Source organism: Fringilla coelebs, assembly GCF_963513975.1.
Source record: "Fringilla coelebs genome assembly, chromosome: 3".
In the NCBI taxonomy this organism is placed as follows: Eukaryota; Metazoa; Chordata; class Aves; order Passeriformes; family Fringillidae; genus Fringilla; species Fringilla coelebs.
Genome location: NC_140030.1, coordinates 83662598 through 83685038, shown reverse-complemented (window position 1 = coordinate 83685038; position 22441 = coordinate 83662598). Strand labels below are relative to the sequence as shown.

The following is a 22441-nucleotide window of genomic DNA, read 5'->3' as shown; positions in this document are numbered from 1 at the left end:
AGCAGTAAGACTGATGAGGTGCTGGACTACCCATGGTATATTCTGCAGAGCAGTGGCCATATGGCAACCGAATCATATGGCTGGGAGTAAGTCCCAGATAACAGGGCTTCCTCACCTGTCACTCAACACCCCAGCAGTAGCAACTCCACCAATTCCCAGTAGACTTTTGGCAAAAACAAGGATGGAGACTTCACAACCTCACAATACCAGTAGTTTTCAGCTTCTGGTTTATGGATTCCATTGGCACAATGGCTGTTCTTCGTGGCTTGCCATCTTGATTATCTCCTGTATGACTATTATCATCATTTATACTACCTGCATATGACCTGCACTTTCCTTACAACCTGTAGGCCTGCCCCAGGCTAGCTCTCCCATACTTAATTTTTTAAGTGAGAGTCACTATTCATACAGGATCTTTACTGCACAAATACCACTTTGGTTTTCAAGCATTAAGAAGAGCTGTTCAGGTGCAAGACATCTGGCTTGGCATAAACACAAACCAATCTCCCTGGTGATTTCATATTTACGCTGAATTTTTCCACGTCTCTCCTGTTTCTCAAGTGACTAAATACCATCTTATCCCTTTTGCACAGGGGCATGTTTTTAGCAGGAGCTCTGCACTCTTGCAGCTCTCATTCCTTTTTCCTTTGTTTATTAGTAACCTCACCTCATTCTAAAGCTTTTGATCTTAATCCCCTTGTGTAGAGGGGAGTACCACACACTCATCTTTCCTCAGGCCTCGTATTTGTTTCCGGCCAGTCACAGACTGGGTATTCTTATCTACACCCAGCTTTTCCTCTTGAGTGAAAAATGTGTGTGTGTCTCATAAAACGGTGTTTTTATCTAGTCTCTCAAGGTCACATTGACTGTTTCCTCCTCCTCCCTTCTGCATGACAGAAATCTTTACCTCCTTGCAGCACAGTATTCAAAGACACAAGAATTCTGTTCACTGGGTGCAATTACAATCACTTGCCTATGAAGTATGATCAGCACTTCCCACCAAGGAAACTCCCTGGTGACACAAGTCACCAAATAGTGGCAAGGACCATCGCTCTAAGGAGTCCAAGCCACCTCTCAGGGCTTCACAGCTGATTCCTCACCAGAGGCTGGCAGAACACCCTAGTGCATCAGCCCTGAGAGCATCCCTATCCCTTATTCTGTAGTGTGAAAGCTGCTTGAGCAGCCAGAAGTTATTTGGGGTAAACTTCTCTCTTGCCTGGTCCTCCTGTCCTAAACTGACACCACCAAACTAGGCATGCACAGGATTGGGGCATTACCTCTCCTGGATGGTACTTCAAAAAGCTTCCTGCCTCTTTCTATTTGGTTTGCATGGCCAAGCTCTGGTAGGAAGGGGGGTGCAGAGAAGGGCTGCTACAGGAGTGGCTTCTGTGAGAAGCTACCAGAAGCTTCCTCCATTTCCAGCAGAGCCAATCCCTGGCAGCTCCAAAGCTGGTCAAGGCTGGCCCAATAAGAAGTGGTGGTAACTCCTTTGCAATAACATATGTAAAACAAAGAAAGAAAAAATTATTGTGCAGTTGAAATTGGAGTCAGAGAAGAGTGAGGTGAGAACATGTGAGAGGAACAAGTATGCAGACACTGAGGCCAGTGGAGAACGAGGGAGGGTAGATGCTCCAGGCACCAGGGCAAGGATTCCTCTGTAGCCTGTGGTAGAGACCATGGTGAAGTAACTGTGCCTCTGCAGTCCATGGGGATGCAGAGATCACCTTCCAGTCCATGGAGGTGACCCACGCTGGAGCAGGTGAATGCCTGAGAGGAGGCTGAGAACCTGCAAGAGACACGTGGAGAGAGGAACCATGCTGGAGCAGCCTGTCCTTGAAGGACTGCACCCTGTGGAAGACTGACCCATGCTGCAGCAGTTTGAGGGGTGTTACTGTCTATGGGATGGACTCACGTAGTAGTAGTTCACAAAGAGCTGTTGCTCATGAGATGGACCCACGTTGGAGAAGTTGATGGAGAACTATCTCCTGTGGGAGAGATCCCACAGTAGACCAGGGGAATGACTCCTTTCCCTGAGCAGCAGGAGAAACAACAGGTGATGAACTGAGCCTAAACTCCTATTTCCTGTCTTCCCTGCATTACTGGGATAGGAGGTAGGTCTAGGTAAAACGTGTTGTTAAGGTGTTATTTTATTTCTCATTATCCTGCTCTGATTTCGTTAGCAAGAAAATAATGTAATATCTCTAATTTGAGCCTGTTTTGCCTGTGATGGTATTTGATGAGTGCTCTCTCCAAGTCCTCAACTCAGGAGCCCTTCATTACATTCTCTCTCCCCTGTCCAGCTGTGCAAGGGAGCAAGAGAGTGGCTTTGGTGGGTGCCAGGTATTCAGGCAGTGTCAACTACCTACACCCTTCTTGAGCAATTGCTCCACAGGGACATGTGAAAATTGAAACCACGCATCAGTTCAAGAACAAGTGGCAATATGGGTCCATGTGCTTAGAGCAGCATCCCTGGAGATGGTGCTTAGTGGCACATAGAAAAAATCCTCCTTCACATACTGGTGAAGAAGCCTGGCACTAGCAGGGAAGGGCCCACCAGCCTGGCTCTGTCATCCAGCAGCAGACACCCAGAATGCGAACCAGGAAGCCTAGAGGGAACTCTCTTCCCTCGTGGGCACTGAGGGACAAGCTGCCAGGGTACTGCATGAGCTTCAGCAGGAGCAGCCTCAGTGATGCTCCTAAAACAGGAACATCTACTTCAAATTCTGGCACTGGCACCCTTCCTGTAACAGATAAAAGCTGATTCTTTTCCAAGGTCCTTCAGCAGATTGCAGCTTCAAGTGTTTACAATTTGCAGGCTGAGGGTGTTCTCACCTTTTCCCACCTTCCTTAAAGCATTCCTAAGATAGTGCTTGCCTTGCAGAGTTGGTCTACAAAGGACCCACAGCACAGCTGAACACCAAAGGTCAAGGTAATCACAGCCCTGCAGCAAGCAAAATTGAGCTCCCTGTATGACTTCATGCTGAGTTGTAAAGAGATTTGGCAGCCACAGCAGAAGGAGAAAAGTCTTCAATTATTCCTCAACAACAGAAGATATCAGCAAAGGACTCTCACAGCAAGAGGTCTGGATGTGGCCAGCAAGCCAGGACAGTTATAGGAGACCATCTAGGAATTCGATTTCTGCATCGACTGGGGAAATCTCAAGAGAGTCAGGGTTCCAGCAACAGCAGCACAGCCCAACCCAACCCATGGCACCAGCGCACTACACACAGGTTTGGCATGGAACCCAGTACAACCAAGTGCAGCAGGGCAACCTTGGCCCCAAACATGTCCAAACTAGGACAACTGTGCCACTGGAAAAATCTTGAGGCCCTACAGCACACAGTTCCCCTTTTGCACTCTGTCCCAGGAGCTACTCACTTCCGTAAGAGAGACAGATATTATAAGAGACCAATTTTGACCTCCTGCTGGGCCCTGAATAAATAACAAAGGTCACAGCAGAGGTAAATGGACATTAAACAGAGCAGTGAGACTGTCCTTGCTCCAAAGCCTGAGAGATCTGTTGGACCTCACTCAACACATCAGGACCTAGAGATATCCCAACTCCTATTTTTATGTGATATTTGCTCTCATGCTGCCAAAGAGATCTAATCTGGAGACAGGTGCCCAATAACCTTTACCTGCTGGGAAAAAATGAGGGTTGTTGAACACCTACCTCTCCTTGAGTTTCCAGGGCAGCTCTTGCCTGCTTTTCACTGCTGGGGCTGGGGTCTGCAGGCAGGAGTCACTGGCATGCACCAGGCTGGGCCCTCAGCCAGCTACTGGCACTTGAGAGATGCTGATCGGGCTCTTCTTTTCAATGGTTTCGCTCCACCCCACTGGGCTTGGCAAGAGGATCTGGACCTGGCTTGGGAACACAGGGAACAAAGCGCCAGCTGGGCGCTGGGCACTGAGATCCAGCAGAGACCAAGGAACACTGAAGTGGTACTTCAAGGTAAGCAGCCTGGCTCCCAGACCCACTGATAAAGGCGTGTAAGATAAAGTGGCTGTCTGGGCTTGGAGGAGGGCACTGCATTTTTGGTAAGACGCGGCAGCATGAGCCTCATGTCATGCAGGCTCTATCTCAATGTTAGGGCAAACAAAGAAATAGTACTTTAACTGGATGAAGCTGCTCTGAGTCACTGTTTATCCATGGAGCACAGCTCCACACAAGCAAATATCAAGCCTATGAGAGTCCATTAAAGACTGCAGTTTAGTAACCTGAATTCCTCTTGCCCAGAGCTCCAGCTCAAGCCAATGTGCTCACATCTACTAAGACCAACAACATCCTAACTTGATATGAAGGAAATGGCTTCGAGGTCACCTCAAAAAACAATGTGGAACATACCAAACACTGGACTAAGGCATTCCTGCCTTCACCTCTCTGCTGGAGGTGAAGGCAGGAATGGCCCTCTAGCCCAGACAGACCAGTATTACACAGAAGGAGTAAGAGCAGACACCTGACAAGCCCCTGAGGTATGCCACACTTTCCTGGGCTCTGCTGCTCTAGGCAGTGGTGCTGAAAGGAAAACAGACATGGGTGCATTCCATGGGCATGGGTTTGGAGAACACCCAGGAGCAGCTAAGCATCATAGCCTGGAGCTGCTGTAAGGCAGCTTGCACATCTGGAGGCTGCTTTCCATGGAAAGCACTGCCCTAAAAAGAGCAAAAAGCAGCGGTGAACAGCTTCAGGGGAGCTGTAGCAGTTAGCTCTGAAAGAGACATGCTCAGAAGAGCTGTGCTATTCCCATCCCACCACATCTGCTGCTAAGCCCTTCCACCTCAATCCTTATTCTGACTGTATTTCCTGAGACCACCTTTCCCTCCTAAAGCCTTTCAATTTCCACGTTTCCACAGATGACTTCTAATGTCAAAAGAAAACAGTGTGGTGGGTCCAGGTGCCCCAGACCTGAGGTGACATCTATCTCTTGACTTCATGTCTCCATCCTTATGTGAAGTCTTGACGTTTGATGGTCACCCCATACAACCCTAACCATCTGCTGGGCACAGTTACCAGCACAGAGCACAACACTGCCAGGATGCACTAAAACATGCCATGGGCTTCTACCAAGAAATCACATTCCCAACTGTTCACCTTCTATGGAAAGGGCACCTGCCTGGCTGGACTGAAGTGAAGTGCAGCATCACAGAGGGGGGCAGGAGGGGCCATCACCGAAATAAAAAGGAGCCAGTGGACTCCAAAGGTTCAGGATACCTAGAGACAAAACCCCTGTTCTTTGCTGGTTCACAGGGATGAACATGCTGCTCCATAACCCATTTCTGAACTGGGACAACAGACCACATGTCTGGCATGAAAAGAAACCATCCAAAACAGTGGCTGAGGCATTTTCTTTATAGGCATGAAGTTTGCTTGGCCTTCCCAAACACATCACAAGAGCAGGAAAAAAAAAACCCCGATTAGTAGACTATGGCATTCTGAGATAAATTACTAATTAATAACCCAGATGAGATTACTGCTTAGTATTTCTCCTAATGCAAATCTTCAGCAACTGTGTGGGGTAACAGTTGTTAAGGTATTTCTTCAATGATCTTGTTGCAAAAGATATGAGGAAAGCTCCCAAGCACATACTTATCTTGAAACACTTTTACTGAAGTCATCATAAGTACATGGCTGAATTAAAGTGTTTACCCAAAAAGGGACAAACTTAAGTACTGTGCTCTGCTTCAAGCACCAGATGTTTTCCAAGACCATTCTCTGGACTTTGGCTATGTGCAGCAGTTACCAACCTAGCCCCAGTTGGGTACCTCAGGGTAGAGGCAGCAAAGACCAAGAAGTTTAAGTAGAATTTTTCTTTAATGATGACAAATAGGTTCCTGCAATACACTTCATAGCAACCAGCTAAATAAATGATCCTAGACCAGAAGGATCATTCTCCTCTTCCTGGGGAAATGGTTTTGGCAGGCTTGAAAAGCATGCCATTTCTCCAGATTCTGCTTCCAAATTTCATTACTTCTGCTTCTCACTGCTTCTTAAAAAAATACCGTTCTCCCTTCTCAGCAAGGGGATTGAAGGTTCCTTGCTGACAGAAGACATCTCTTACCTGTCTCCATTTTCCTCGAGCTACAGTCTGTACATCTGTCATTTTTCCAAGCACGCCTTTCCAGTGGGACTGTTTCCACAGCTGATATCTCTCTGTGTGGTCAGCATCTTTCTACATGTATTGTGCCCAAACACCCCAAGCATAGATAGAGCTAGGGACAGAGGGAAGAGTGGTACTGCAGTCTCCTTGCTCTGCAACACACCTCCTTCCCATTCTGAGCCGGACAGGCACAGGCCAAAGGGTTATCTTTCAGTCACATTGTGGCCAAATATACATATATCCCAGCACTCTGTCATCCTAGCCTGTCCTCTCACTTCCCATTTCCTTCCGGCACAGCTGCCTCCCATGGTGCCCAAACTGTCCACAGAGGGAGGGCAAAGTAAGTTTGTTTGTTTTTATCTTTTGATTAAAAAAAATAAATAAACACAGTATTTTGATACCTGTCAACTGCTACAAGGAGAACTTCAGTTTTCCCATTTATATCAACAAACATTAAAACATTCCAGTTGTGCCATTTTTACATAGTGGGAAACACCTGATCCTTGTTACCAGACTTGCTGTGGATCATCAACATCAATCGGCTTGCCAATCAGCTCTCGGCAAACGCAAACACACAACATAACCTTTGTTACCTCCACTGATCTTACAGGGTATTTTGAAAAGGTCTCCTGCACTGAAGCACTCAAGTTCCTTCAGAGTAATCCCAAGCAGTATGATCTAGAATTTCCTGCACTCTTACTGGGGCAGGCAACCTACAGATACCAACGGCAGAGACAAACTCCATTAATGCATAATGGAGGCTTCCTAACATTTGTTTTTTAGATTATGGCATGAAAAGACATGTGCTACACACTACAGATGAGGCAGAAGCCTCTCACAGCACATTTTGCTCTTTATCAATGGATAAAGTGTAGCCCCACTGCCACATTTTGCATGCCAATCAGGCTGTTCTGGGAAGCCTGTTCCAACACATCCCAATCAGCTCTGAGGAGGAAGCCCAGGAAAACCCTAGGCAGCCTCAGGTTTACATGGCTTAAAACACAACCTGGACAATGCAGAGTAAGGCCAGACAACACTGCTTACCTGAGCAGCAGACCAAGCAAAACCTCTTCCCCCCAAACTGGAGAGCTTTCAGATTCAGTTTGCACTTTTCAATCCACCACCACACCTCCCTAGAGCTCCCAGGGAAGCCTGGTGCTCCTCTCCCCCAGCCCCCCTCATATCTAGTAAGGGAGAAGGCTGCAAAGTAAGCTGTCCCCTGCCTAAGACCACCCAGGCATGCCAACTTACAGCTCCTCCTAGAATCGCAGCCTCCTGAGGAGGGTACATTGTATCTCCTCCCTACACTGCTAGTGCTGGAAACATACATCCCAGGCTAGACAGTGACCAGCAGCCTGCAGAGCAAACCTGACAGCCATGCTTAGTCCTCCAGGGCCTGAAACGGGAAAGCACAAGGGTGCAGGAGAGCAGCAACTCCTCCAGCCTCCTGTCCTGGGTGGCTAGCCCCACTACTGCTGCTGCCCTGCCCACCTGTTTATGCCCACTTGCCACAGTAATCCTGCCACAGCTCTGTAAGTGAGGAGGCTGGAATTTCACAACTGGCACCCTGACCTCTGCTTATGCCACTTGACCAGCATCCCAGTCAAAGTCTTCAAGAATCCCCACATATGGAAATTGAGTCTCTACTGAGGCTGTGGCGCCAGCCCTGGCTGCTGGGGACAGACTGCCAGGTCTGGGTGGCAGGGACATGTCCCGTCAGAACCAACCCTGGGAGCTTTGCGATCTGCTTTGCCACATGCATCTCTGCTGGGCTCCACCTCATGCACTCACACTGGGCGTGTGCATGTGACTCGTTTACTGCAGCTCATCAGAAATCCACAGCCCCAGCAGTGTTTTAGGGTCAACACTTGCTCTCCAAGTGGCACAGGCATTGTGTACGTGCGACTCCTCAGCAATCAAAGAGGTATCCCCTTGCTTGGTGCCTTCTACTCGGCAACCCAATGGACACTGCAAAGCATCCCAGGGCTGTTACCTGCTCATCTTAGAGAGTCACAGAGATGCTCGCTGTAGACCTTCTGAGTCAGGGATCATCTCAACAGAAGCAAGCTGACAGCTACCAAGTTCCCATTTTACTCCACTGCTGCCGGCCAGCAGTATTTTAGTCCCTACATGGAGCACCTGCAGACCCTCAGGGCTAAATTTAGCCTTACATAGCCACTTGCATCTCGCGCCTTCCTCCTGAATCCTACCTGCTTTCAATCCTACCTATCTAATATCAATCTTCATATCACAGATTCACAGAATCATTAATGTTAGGAAAGACCTCTAAGATCATCCAGTCCAACTGTTAACCCAGCACTGCTGCATCCACCGTTAAACCGTGTACCCAGGTGCCACATCCATATGGGTTTTGAATACTTCCAGGGATAGGGATTCCACCATATCTCCGGACATCTTGTTCCAATGCCTGACTCTTCCTAAAATCTAACTTAAACTTCCTCTGGTGCAACTTAAAGGCATGTCCCTAAGTCCTATCACTTGTTAGGTGGGAGAAGACACTGTCTCCCATCTGCCTACAACCTCCTTGCAGGTAGGTACGTGTTCCCCATGAGCCTCCTTTTCTGAAGATTAAACATCCCCAGCTCCCTCAGCCACACTTCATTTGTGTGGTGAAGGATCCAGATTTGTGATCTGGATCCTTCACCAGTTCCACTGCCCTTCTCTGGACATGCTCCAGCATCTCAACATCCTTGTAGTGAGAAGCCGAGCAGGGCTGGTAGGGGTGGGAGGCTCTGGATAACATCTCGGGGCCAGGTAAAAAAGTTGGAGCAGAGGAAGCATCCCCTCAGCCACATCCACAGGTGCCCCTTGATGAGGGATCACTAATGCCCCTGCATGCCTGAGCTGTACTCCCAGCTTCCAGGCCCAGGCCCCACTAAGGTCGCCACAGAAATCTCCTCCCAATATAGCATCAGTTGCCTATTTATAACATGATGTTTACTAACACCAAACACACTCCTGTTGGAAGTGGAGGATGAGATGAGTCAAGGAAGCATGAGCAAGGGAACTTTCTTCTGTCGTGGGAAGATGAGGGGATCGTGGGAGGGTTACTTAGGGATGGGTGCTGCAGAATCAGCTGATCACCTGCAGTTCCCTCACCAATGCAAGGAGACTCAAGGGCACACTTATTCTTTCACATCAGACTCCTAAGCTCTGAGAACACTTTCCTGCGAAAGTGTGAGATCAGATCAAGCACAAAGGACTGTGCCAGCATCCCCTTGCAGCCTGCTCCAGGCTTGAGAAGCACTAAGTGCCAGCAGGTGTTGAAGCACCAATTTAAAATGAAGGCTCCGAAAATCTTCTGCCAGTTTCTGAGACCTTCTTGCAGCAGCTCAATAAAGCACTGCTGGTTGCTACAGTGCTTTGACAGGACCTCTTAAGGCAGTGCCCATCTCCAGAGGAAACAAAACCTCTCCAGCCAGTGGCTGGGGAAGTAATCCCCACTACTCACCCTTGCCCAGCCTGCTCTGGATGGTCACTCTGTTATTCCATTTGCTCAGTGCCCCTGGGAAGATCTGCAAGGATATCTGACTGCTGAGGCACTAGTGACACCAGCCTTCAGTTGTGGGCAGAGATGAGCATGACAAGGTTCGCTATGGGTCTCAAAGCAGGGTAGGGGAAGGAAAGGGATTACAACCCCAACTCCCCAAGGCACCATCTCACACGTGGAATACTGTCCAAGAATATGCTCCTGAGCAAGAGAAGGCAAGAAATGAGTGCCTTCTAGGGCTCCTTGAATTTTGCAGACTTTCTCCAGTGCCAAGCTATATCCCATCCTGGATGGCTGGAAACATATCCCATGTGATGTTACTGAACTGCACACCCATATGGTGGCAGATCAGATTCTTGAAGCCCCTCCAGGCAAAACAATCAGTGCCAGACCCTGACTCTTTCTAGAGCCACCACCTCATTTTCCATTTCTCCTTCCTGGCTGCATCCAGCCATCTCATGATGCCAGGCTAATCTTCAGAACCTCACATTTTCCTCTCCATCTTGGAGAAAGTTATTGCTTTCCTGCCCTCAAACAGCCAACATCTCTTCCACCCTACCAAACTCATAATGGACCTCCTGGCTCCCTTCCCCACATTTGTCTTCTATGCCACTGCACTTACCAGTCCCAAATGGGCTGACTGGAATGGATGTTTACATTAAGGGGCTGGATCAATTTCTGAGTTTTTAACCTTTCCTAACAGACAAGGCAGGGTTGGTGTCAGGGGCTTTACCAGAAAGCCTCAGCTGACTTCTAGGGCATGTTCAGCCAAGGCTTGGAGTCCAGAGGCATGACTGGAGCACAGGACATTGTGACACATAGGGTCCAGGAACTGCTGGACAACTGTGTAACAAGTTTTGGCTGTAAGCCATCCACTCAGTTTACCCTGGTATACCATCCTTTCAGTACGGATCAACAGGGATGCAGGATTCTGCACTCCATGCACCACCAGAGGTGAAGGCACCAGCAACTTTGCCCATGCCTAGGATGATCCTTTGCTCCCTTCATCCTCCTGATTCCCCCCTGTACCCACTGCTGGGTGCCCACTCTATGCCAGCTTCCCACATATCCATGTAGCAGCTCCCGGCCATCCTCACCCCTACCCACCTGCTCCTCCCAGCACCGATTCGCTCGCCCCAGCACTGACTCACTCCCTGCTGCTACCAACCATGCATCCAGCCTGCCTCTGGCATCCCCACCACTCCGAGACACAGGGCGAGGAACCAACACTCTACTTTGGAGAGTAGCAGTGAAGCGGCATGGATCCACAGCACAGGGGAACCTGCCTGTGCTCTGCATCCCACCCTGAACAGCTGCATGACTACAGGTATGCTGCTGATATGCCTCATGCCTCTGTTCATCAGAACCACATATAGCTCCTCCCAGGGAGATAACACAGCTAATTTCCAGCCACTGGAAAGACAATCCACTTTCCAGGTGATAATACTAGCAGCACACAAGTACTTGTTGCTGCCTGCACTCTCCCCCACAGTCAGCTGAAATCCCTGTTGAGTTACTAGGAGCGAAGGGTATGTCTTGCAGTGACAGACCTCTGCTCCCATTGTTAAGGTCCAGGAAAGCAGCAGGGAGCTGTCACTGCCCTGCTGTCTTCTATTTGCTCTGACTTGTGAATTTACCCCTCTCCTGGATGAGCAACACCTGTCTTGGAATTAGCAACAGGATTAAAACCAAAGATGTTTTTGGATGGTCTCCCACCTGCTTGACAGAGTAACTGCAAGAACAAAAGCTTCACACTGCCCCTGCCAGCTTGGTCAGCTCTAAGCAGACAGCAAGATGCCCAGCTGGGCAGCAGTGCACCTTGCAAAGTTTTGCCACTGCTAGTTTAATTTTCCATCCAAAGCCAGTGCTTAGGCCCTCCAGGAACAGGTATGCTCTCTGCCCTCCAGGGAGCATGCAGTGGCACCAAGATGCAAGTTTAACACAAAAAAATGAGAAAGAAGAACTAAAACACTCCTCATCCATCTCCAGTCTGAGTCACAGGACCCATGCCAGCCCCTGCACAGCCTCTCCTGTCTGCAGGCAGCATCCACCTTTGGGTGGAGCGAGGCTGCTCAGCCCAGTGCCCCCAGCTGCCACTCCCCACCAATGGGCACCATTCTACACCTCATGCAGCTCTCAAGTGTCTCCTCCTGCAATCTGCCACCTGTCTTCATGTCACATTTTCTCCTTTAGTTCTCTCCTGCCTGGAGAGGTAGGGTTTAAGTTTATGTAAGGGAAAGGCCAGTCCCCAGCTCCCTGGGGGATGCCAACAGAGACAGCACATATGCCTGTCCATTTTTCTTTTCACCTGGCATTTACAGTCACCAGATCAGAAGAGTGGAAACCATATCTTGACTATTCCCTCTGGTATTTGCTTTGGTACCACAGTACAGAAAGAAATGGGAGGTTCCTCCCCCAGCACTGCAGGCAGCAACATGTACCAGCAGGTCTTCCTCCTGGACCTTCTTTTGCCTATTCACTTACCAAGCAAGGGGACAGCTGTTCATGTCCTGCCATCTCTAACACATATACTTTAAGAAGTACAGGCAGATAAAAAAACCCAACAAAACAACCCAAGAAACAAAAATCCCAACACCAAACCACTGCTCTCCAGCCACATTTGAGTCTCAAACCCTCTTATCCTGAAATCCACCTGCCACGAGACTCCTGCAGGCAAAAAGGGTATGAAAATGTACACCTGTCTAAACAGGAAGGCAGAGCAGGAATAACAAGGCAGCAAAGTGCTGGTGCTGGGATACAAGGAGAGGGTGTTGGCCCAGAGTCTCCAGAGCCAGTTCAGAAAGGAGGAGTTGGTAGAAAGCACAGGTTTTGCAATCAGAAATGCTCCTTGCAAGTCAAAGGATGCTCTGATATGCTAGAGCAGGCTGTGAGGCAATTACAGGATGATAAGGATGACTGACAGGATGGAGACAACCAGAGGGCACAGAAGGAAATAGAGGGGAGAGCAGGTGGGCATCTTTGCCCCAGGCCAGACAGGCTCACCACCCTGCAGCAGTTTTTCAGGACTAGGCTGGGAGTTTCCAGCCCACACACCTATTCAGCTACAACATGCAGCCCTACCTGTACCACTGCTTGGAAGGGTTGGAGTCTACTTTCACCAAACGGGTTTAAAAATTTCTTTTCTTGCTCCAAGAAATGCAGTGCAAACAACACAAGACAGGGTATGCATGCTGTAGTTCAAATAGCAAAGACACCTCTGCCTACACTGTCCTGATACCTTGAGAAGGCTGACCAAGAACAGAGGCTAGAGAGAGTTAAAGAATAAAGTAGTTATTTATTAAAAGGCCTCAATGGATACACCTTGGGCAGTACAAGAGCCTGGCCAGGGCCACACCCGAGATGAACCCAAAATGGTCACAAAATGGACAACTGATCATGAGGTCTCACACTTTTATAAGTTTTGGTCCATTTGCATATTGGAGTTAATTGTCCAATTACAGCTTCATATTATAAAGTCCCATCCTTCTTGTTTTCTCTCTTCAATCCACCATTGTTTATGCTCTTGGGCCTGAAACTTCTATAGGTTGTCCTTGGTCCCAAGGTAGAAAAGGAATTGTTTTGCCTAGCTACTCTGTGAAGGGAGCTTAACATGAAGCTTAATACGAAGCTCAGAACTATACACTAAAGCAGCACAGAATCTGAAAAATATAAAAGCTAAAACTTAAAGCATCATTTCCCCCCTTTTGATACAGCCAATGCTGCTCTATCCAACTCCTGCTCCAAGGAGGAGCTGGATGGAGCATGGTAAGAATGACGGAATAAGCCTGCTTTGTTCTCTATTTACCAGACACACACTTCCACTCACTCCCATGCATTCTGAAAAGAGGCTCAACAAAACTACCCACCTGCTCTACTTAGATTGCCCCATCTCTTCTCTTCCCCAGATCTGCAAGTTTCATCTAAAGATTCTATTTGATCTTTCACATCTAGCCACCCCCAGAGACATCTGCAAGCACAGCTGTGTCAGACACAGAGGCAAAGACCCAAGCAATCAACATGTCTCCACAGGCATAAGTCTGCTGATGGAGGTACAGTTATACTGGCAAAACTGCTTCTCAGCGTTTTAAGGTGGTGGAATAAAACTAGACTTTAGAAGCAGGAGCATTTAATACTAAAATAACGTATTGGCAGAGCAATCAAAACAGGCAGTCCTACACATCAAGCAGGCTAGAAGCTGCAGGTGTTTTGGAGGAGACACCTAATGCACTTCAGAGACATGGCCCAGACCATGCTCAAATACTGCCACCTTATCATGGTTTTAAACCATTGATTTGCAAAGGTGCATCTCTCACTCCATATCCACCAGAGGAAAGCTGAGCTATGGCTCCTACTCCACAAGACTCTCCTGGAGCAACTTCAGCTGTTTCCCCCTGTAGCACTCAACTCCCCAGATGAAAACACAAAGGCTTACTGGCGTTATTTCCTACAAACCAGAGCTCTGCTCTCATCAAATGGAACAAAGCTTAGAAGAAAACAAAATAAAAAAGTAAAATGCTGGGGGTTTCCCCTCCTTTTTGCTTAAAGCACATCAAAGCATTTGCTTTCCCTGACTTGAAACCATAGTCAAGAGCTATCTACTAGCTTTGAAATTCCCCTCTTACCCCAGGCAGTAATAAAACATGAAGATAGAGAACATGAAATTCCATGAGCACTATGCAGCAGGGATTTACAAGGGATACATCCTGTCAGGCTCACTGGATCATTTTTATTTTTAACAGCATTACAGTGTTAGTGGGTGAAAGGGAAATTGTGGATGTAGCAAGATTTTAGTGAGCCATCTGCTGCAGTATCTCACCCAGTCTCCCTTTCGAGGCTTGTTCACTGGACTAAGGAAGAAACATCACCTCACAGACTGAAAACATGCATAATGACCCTAAATAAACTAATAGCTCAAAGTGCCAAAGCACTGCATTACAGACTGCCAGGAACCAGAGGCAAGGGTCATCTTTGGTTTCATTAATCATTTTCACCAGCTAGGGTGCTGAGTTTGGAGAGTTGTTAGGTGCTGGCTGTTCCCAAATACCTGTTTGGCAAAGTAGCTGGGCATCACGGGAGAAGGGATGCTATAAATCAGTAAGAATGCAGATAACAGGATGCACAGAGAATGGGTGCAGGTTTGTCAGGGCATCGACAGCTCTACATAAGCTGGGGCCAGGTGAGTGACTGTAAATGCCAGGTGAAAAGAAAAATGGATAGGCATATGTGCTGTCTCTGCTTTGTTTTACTGGAGCTGTCTGCTCATAAGGTAGAGGAGTCTCAAGAAAAGGCCTTAGATACTAAGGGGCAACAAGCAAGGAGAAGAAACACAGAGAACAGAGGTGCACTGAAAAAGTAACAGGCGAAGACCTCCACATGTACAAGAGGAGAAGGCAGAGTTGGCTGCACGGCTCTGAAGGTGACCACAATCCCAGCATCTCACCACAGTTTTTTCTGCCACTCTTCATAGCCTGGCATTTCTACTCTACCAAGCTAATGATACATGTCATAAGATATGTTATGCTTAAGCAGGATAACCAAGCCTCACCTTCATCTTTGCCTTGATTAGATAAACAGATTCATCTCCTTATCTATCTCTTCAGACCTCAGACTAATACTGTAACTTTTCTTCATTTTCTTCAATTTTTCAGCAGCCTTTTCTGGGCATCAACATTGGATTTAGACAGTGTATTTTAGTATCAATCTCCCCAGCATAATCTACAGCAATAAAGTCTCATTCTTTGGGCTACTCATTGCTGCCTTTCCAGGTGTAAAATGTTCCTTACAACTGCCAGCCTTGAAGGGGCCTTAACAGTCCTCAAGATTCTTTACTTGAGGCACAGCCAGTTGCAAGTCTTCCACATCTACAGACTTTTAGCCAATTTCTTCCAAAACTAACATACACACCCCAACTCCCCAAAAAGCCCTTCAAGATAGCCTCCCTTTCTGCTTCACTATCCCAACTGATATTACAGGGAACCATAAAGTCTGAACTCCCTAATTACAGGTAAAGTGACTTCCTGCCCCATCTTCATCACAACTACAGTCTTCTAAAAATGTACATTGCTGTACATTCTTAAAGACCATGAAGTTCCCTCCTCCACCTTTTTCTTACTCAGGCTACACAGCCCTTCTCACAGCTCTCATCCTTCCTCCCACACCATATTTCTAAAGACCTTAATTTCTATTGCTTTGCTGGATAGTCTCTTGCCTGCACACATCCTTCTCCAAGAGTCGCCTCTATATCTGAGCCTGTCCCTTCAGCAACATCTCATCTCTGTTCAGGAGAGCACTAATTGCTTCCTGCACCTTAGAGGCATCACTCCTAATGCAGCCTGGCACAAGGCTTTGCAGAGCACTAATTGCTTCCTGCACCTTAGAGGTGTCATTCCTCACACAGCCTGGCGCAAGGATTTCCTTGTGTCTTCCTGCTCCCCAGAAGAGAACTAATCCTCAAATTCTGGCAATACCAATATCTTCCCCCTGCCTAGCTAGGGTCCCTTTAACAGATAGAAACTCTTTTGAATACAGTTTTGCCATTAATTGAGGGTCCACATGGGGCATGCTTCCTATCTCCTACTCCTTTCTCATTTGTGTACAAGGCTTACACTTGGGTCACTGACACAGGCTGACTTAAGTCAAGACCTATTACATTTATCTGTCATCCCCTCTCACCTACCAGGCAGGCCATCCTCTAAGGCAGGGGTGTTGACCAACTTGATGCACTACGCTCCAGACAAATGGATGCTGGTGATTTTTAAGTGGCATATTCTCCCACCTCCCTAACAGAATAAACACTAACTGTTTATTCTACCTTATTAAGACAGGTTGGATGTAGTCCCATTCTTTTCCCCTGTATTTCAAGGGATCAAACCTTGGACAGTCCCTTCACCAGATGTTTTCTCTGGTGGCTGCTCACCATGCAAAAGTTGCCTTAGTCTGGAAGTACTGTCAGGGAAATTTCATAATGCTTTGCCCATATGACCACATCCAATTTACCAAAATAGTCATGTCACCTATTCTATGATTTGTGCTTGGATTTGCTTTTTAGAATTAACTCATCACCCTGATCTCCTTTGCAAGGTGAAGACAAAGCTCTTACTGTCACACTTTATTTGTTCCTCTTCTCCATGCCTGCAGAAACTAAGTCCTTCTATCCAAAAGCTGCATCAGCTCCTTCTGCCATAGCTGGGAGCTCGCACCAAGTTTCCACATCCACCACAAACCCAGTTCCTTCCTCCCAGATTTATAACTTTGTGACTAATGCCAACTCAAGCTGCCTTTTCTGTGTTGTGAGTAATAGTGAGTCCTTGGGCAGCAACCGCAGCTCAGCGGACACACAACAATAATTAGTTTCCAGGTCTATGCCTCAAGCATGGAGTTAGAGCCCAGGAAAACCAAACCACCCACTTGTATATGCTTGATGTCAGCTTGACCAGCATCACCTGAGAGCCTCCAAAACTCAATGGCTTCACAGTGTACGCCATAAGCACAAGGAGATGAAGGATGAATCCCTTTTAAGATCTTCCTTGGCACCCAAAGGCATTAAATTTTTGTTTCAAGAGCACAAGTATCCTGAGGCCATCTTCAGAGACCCTCCCCAGTCAGTGTCATTGCCATGTGCTCCCTGCCCTCCAGCAGAAATCATGAGATGTGATAATTACTTCGAGCAGAAGACAAGGCCTGCTGCCATCTGAGTTTCCTCTAAGTACAAGATCATGCCAAGATTGTCTCTAACTTTGAAGTGTTCTGAAACAAAGTCTACTAAAGGCCACTGTTTATCTGGCAAAAGTCAGATAAGGGCCAGGCCAGCACACAACTCTCCCACCAAATGCACTCTCGTGCAAAATTACACTTGTAAGAACAGCACGCTGCCCCTGACCCATGTCAGCAACACATCAGGGGACAGGTGGATGATTTAAGGGAGCCCATCAGAACAGTTCTTCCACGCAGGTCAACAGGAGAAAGCACAACACCTCCCCACAGGCAACACCACACGGCGACAGAACCAGAGGTCATATCACTGGTGGCAGCTGCACAGAAACATGAGAGAGCATTGTTTGGGAAGGGGATGTCAAAGCAAGAAACTTCTCTGCACATAAAATTATAGGGGTTCAGAGGTGATGAGCACACCCAGGGAAGGGATGCAGGTAGCTCTGGGGGAATACAGTCCTTCCAGGGAGTGAGGGCAAACAGACACACAGGAAAGGTCTGCAGCAGTCATTCTTCCAGACAGAGAAAGGCAGGAAGATTTTTCAGCTTGGTGCTCAGAGGTAGCATGGCTGTGGTGGTTCAGAAAAGCAATAGCAAAACACACTGAAAACAGGCAGCATGAATCCTGCCTGTCACTGCTTTTGCCTGTGCTGATGCAATGTGTCGCCTTCCTAATACACAGTTCTTTAAGAGATCCAGCCCTTTCTTTAATGCAACAGCACAAACAGCCAACAGAAATGGAAATCTTCAAAACCTCGCTTTAAGCCAGACCTGTACTACCAACAGCCAATTTCTCTGAGGAAAAGCAGCGAGCATAAAAGCTCTCTCTCTTCCCAGCACAATAACCATGTGGGCAGAGGCTGCTGGCATCAACAGTTAGACCAAAGCACATCAAGAACAGGAGACCTTGCCCAAATGTAGCAGGCTATACCAACAGGATGCCTATCTTGCCCATATAAACTGTGCAGCCACCCCAAGAGTTTGGCCTGACAAGAGCACTGGGATACTGGGAAACTGTTTCTATTCCCCAACCTGGCTTTAAAATGGAGCGAAGGAAGGGAGGTGCAAACAGAAGAGGGAGAACTGCGGGCAGTCAATTTCAACATGCAAGAGCCATGGGGAGAACAGAAGCCTTTCCAAGGCTGTTTAGCAATCATGTGCAAGGAACACATAGGGAGCATGCAAACATAGCACTGTAAAGGGCAGTGAGCACTGTGCAGAGAAAAATGGAGGAAAGGATTCTGCATCTCTCATAGCAAGCCAGCCTCAGGCTTCCTGCAGCTAATCTGTATTTGGAGCAGAGGGCAGACACCCAGCTCCATGCTGGAAGGACATGAAGTGAGAAGGCAGTGCCAACCACAGGCCTGCAGGCTCAGAGAAAAGCCATTTTATACCGCAAGCCTTTGCTCTACAGGCTTGGCAGTGACTTTGCCAATCTCACTCTCTCTCTGTTGCAGAATGCATACATACAGATGCATTTCTTTCTCATTCCTTGATCTTTATTTTTCTCCTTTTAACCAACTTTCTAGGCAATGCATCAGGCCTGCCCCCCAACTCACTACCCTGGACGAGCCAGAATGCTTCTGACTGATGACTGCAGGCAGAAAGGTGCCTTCTGAGAAGGCTGTGCTCAAGGTAGGTCCTGCACAAATCAACTTGCCCTATGAGTAGGAAGGTGAGGAGTCCATGACAGTAAGAGCCTGAGCTGTACAGGGCACAGGAAAGAGGACGAGGACTGCAGTTCTGGGCAGCATGCACTCCCACAATGAACACAGAACTACCTTCGGACAGGCCACCTGCCCCACGGTGTGGTCCTTTGAGGCTAGAGCATCAGCAACACTCTTGCTGAGATCAAAGTGGCAGAGGGACACAGGGACCCCCACCTCTCTCCCTTCCTGGAAACCTGCATTTCAAGTTTCCAGCTCAGCCTGCAGGCAAGCTTGAAACTCCCCAGGTTCATTTCCAGAGTCAGGAGGAAGAACAGACAGCTTTACTGAGATTAGACATCGCCAAACCTTCCTCTGACTCATTCAGTATCTCAGAGGCCGTGGACCATTCAAGGCTCTGCCATTCCCTGTCCCCCCTCCCCAACACCTCTTGAGCCATCACGAAAGACCTGAAACACTGCAGAGCCAGTTCAGGCAGTAGGAAATCTGCCCCTTTGCTTTGAGGCTCCAAGCAGGACCTCTGCCTCCTTGTGTGAGAGGCAGTGTGGAGAAAAAGCAGCAGGCTGGCATACTGGCCATTTCCTGCAGGAGCCGCTGGATGATAGGGAGGGGGTTGTGTGTGTGTGTGCATCTGCAGGGCTCAACATTGAGGGCTACCCAGCAAGCTCTCAGTGGCAGGAGGAGGCAGGAAAGGAGCAGCCTGAGGGACTGTCACCAAGAATTGCTTGGTTCCCACCCTCTGGAATGCAGCTGCTAGATTAAAAAAGCCTTTATGGTCCTGCCATTCAAGGACATGGAGACAAACTCCATTTTCCAAACATTCCCATCATCTTGTCTCATCTGTCTGTGCACCAAAAAAAGCCACGGGAAAGATCTAGTCCCAGCCTCCAGCAAGTCTTATCATCCTTGCCCATCCCTACCCACGGCAGAGCTCTCAGATGCTTTGATATGCAAATCAGCCACAGGATCCATAACCAGCGCTGTCTGGAATTAACAGCACACACGGAGTATCCTACACCCAGGGCCTCCTCCCTCCCCAAGAACCACACGGCTGCGCAGGCTTCACGTCACACGACACAGGTCCCAGCTGTCTTGGGTGGGAGCGGGAGGTGTCGCCTGCAGTCCTTGGATTTTCAGCACACAGCCTCACTTTGGCCACCAGGATGGAGCTGGGGCGCTTACGGAAAGGGGGTTGCACCTCGGTGTGGATGGGCGGGTGACAGAGGAGCTGCCGGCAGGATGCTCCTGTTCCCAGTGACCAGAGGCTCACACGAAGGGTAAGTAGCAACAGACAAAAAACAGGGCCTGGGCACTGCCAGCTCTCAAGCTCTTATTGAAATCTCAGGCTACCTGGGATTTTCTGGAAGTTCTAGTTCCCAGAATAAAGAGATTTTGTGAAGATTTTTTTTTTTCCATGTAAACAATATAAAAATGCCTCCAAGCAAGTTCCTAGCCCACTTTATTAGTGCAGAAAGCTGAAAAATATAACCAAGGATACTTTAAGCTCAGAAAGAAAAAAAAAAATTTAAACCCCCACGCAAACTAGAAGCAAAGCACACTCAGGATTCTTCTTGTCTCAACTCATGGCTTCAGAACAATTCAGGACAGTTACACTATGCTCTGGTCAAAGGGCAAGAAAATGGAGCATTGGAAAGCCTCATGGCGATGCCTTCTTGACATGAAAACTGACACCCCCAGAAAATACAGTAGCTTTAGTTCCTTCCAAGGTTACCAAAGACAGGAACAGACAAAAATAGAGCAAACTTATTGCAACAAAACATACTTATGAGTCAAACCAGAGCCTCTTCCCAATCCCCTCAAAGGCACGCTCTTTCATGTTTATTTTGCTCTTATGGTATCCCGGTGAAGACTGCAGAATGGACTTCTCTCCCCATAAAGATAGCGTATTCCTACTACTAAAAGGCTCAAGATGAAAAAGGCCTTCCTCGGTAGATACCAGCTAATTGCAGTCATTAGAAGTAATGCTTTGCTATTTCTGGTTGAATAGAGTCCTCCTGGAGTCAGTTAGGAGCTGAGTAGTCAGCTTTGCCTCTCTCAGAAGCATTAATAGTAATAAAGGCTATTAGGGACTGTACGGTGTGATTGTTTGGAGGGGAAGGGCACAGGTCCCGGCCATGCACTTGCAAAGGCTCTGTCCCACACTCAGGTGGGGCATCGGCGGCACCACCCAAAAGGTGCCCGAGCCATGCAACCCTAAGGTAGCTTTGTACTGCCACTAATCGGATCCTCCTGCCCCACAGCCCATGGCCTTCCGCGTGTGCTTCCTCTAGAGAATGACACTATGGAGTAGGACACTTTCACAGTAACAAACAAATCCAGGAGAGAAGAGATTCCTCTAGGACTATGCACAACTAAATTAGCCACCCTGAGCATACATTGATAGGCTTTTTGTTTCTAACTTCTACTATCGAGATGAGCAAGGGAGGGAGGTGCCCAGAACCTCAAATCACCAAAACACCTGCTCTCCATCTAGCTGAGAGCTACCAAACCTGCTGAGAACACCGGGCTAACTGCAGCCACATTGCAGATTTTTGGCGTGATGCCCCTTCCAGCAGATAGCTACATAAAGGGTGCACTCTACAGCCGGAGGAAAAAAACATGGCTTGCTGATGTGGAGCGGTTGGCGATTGAGACAAGAGCAAAAAGGCTTGACTATCTGGCCGTGGACATGAGCTGTATCCGACAGCCCTTTGTCAAGTATTCCAGGGGAAGATAAGCAAGGCAGTATCAGAAAACTCCGCGCTACTCCCACCACCCTCGGAACATCCGTCCTGCCACCCTGCTGCTCTGCTTCACAGCAGTGCCTGCAGGAGCGACGCACAAAAGCGCCGACCGCAGAAGAGACGGGCGCGCCGCGGGCAGGGGTCCGGCGACCCCCGAGGTGCCGGACAAACCCGGTTACCCAACAGCAGGCGAGGCGAGGGATGGCAAAGGACGAGCGCCCGGGGGACAGAAGGAAAGCCCGGGCGGCCTTGGGGCGGCGGGCGGCCCACGCCGCTCCATGGGCACCGCGCCGGGCGCGCCCCCCGCCCCGCTCCGCCCCAAGATGGCAGCGGCGCCCCCGGCCCCGGCCGTCTCCGCCGCGCGCCCGGCCCGGCCCGGCCCGCCCTCAGCACGGCCTGAGGCGCCACCGCGGACACCCCCCCCACCATTGCCGGCAAAAACCCTCCGGGCCTAGAAGAGCCGCGGCTGCCGTGCCCCGCAGTACCCCAGCTCCCGCCCGCTTACCGGCGGCTCCTTACCCCGTGTCAAGCGCGGACGGGCTCTCCCCGGGCTGGGCCAGGCCGGGCCGGGCCAGGCGCTGCGGTACCACGCTCCTCTCCGCCGCCCTCGGCAGAGAGCGACGACCGCTGGGCTCGGCCGGGTTCGGCTCGGTTCGGCTGGGTTCGGCTGCGCTCGGCGAGGGGGCGGGGCCCCAGCAGTGGGCGGGGCGC

At 48.9% G+C, this 22441-nt stretch overlaps 1 protein-coding gene across 4 annotated transcripts in view; it reads right to left on the bottom strand.

Annotated features, from left to right (window-relative positions):
• TMEM63B (transmembrane protein 63B) overlaps nucleotides 1–22407 on the bottom strand; it is a 48881-nt gene extending 26474 nt beyond the window's left edge. For all 4 annotated transcript variants that reach the window (XR_014616009.1, XM_084202122.1, XM_084202124.1 and 1 more), the window contains exon 1: nucleotides 22250–22407. The gene's annotated coding sequence lies outside the window, so the exon portion shown is untranslated. The remainder of the gene's footprint in view (nucleotides 1–22249) is intronic.
• Nucleotides 22408–22441: the final 34 nt, after the last annotated feature.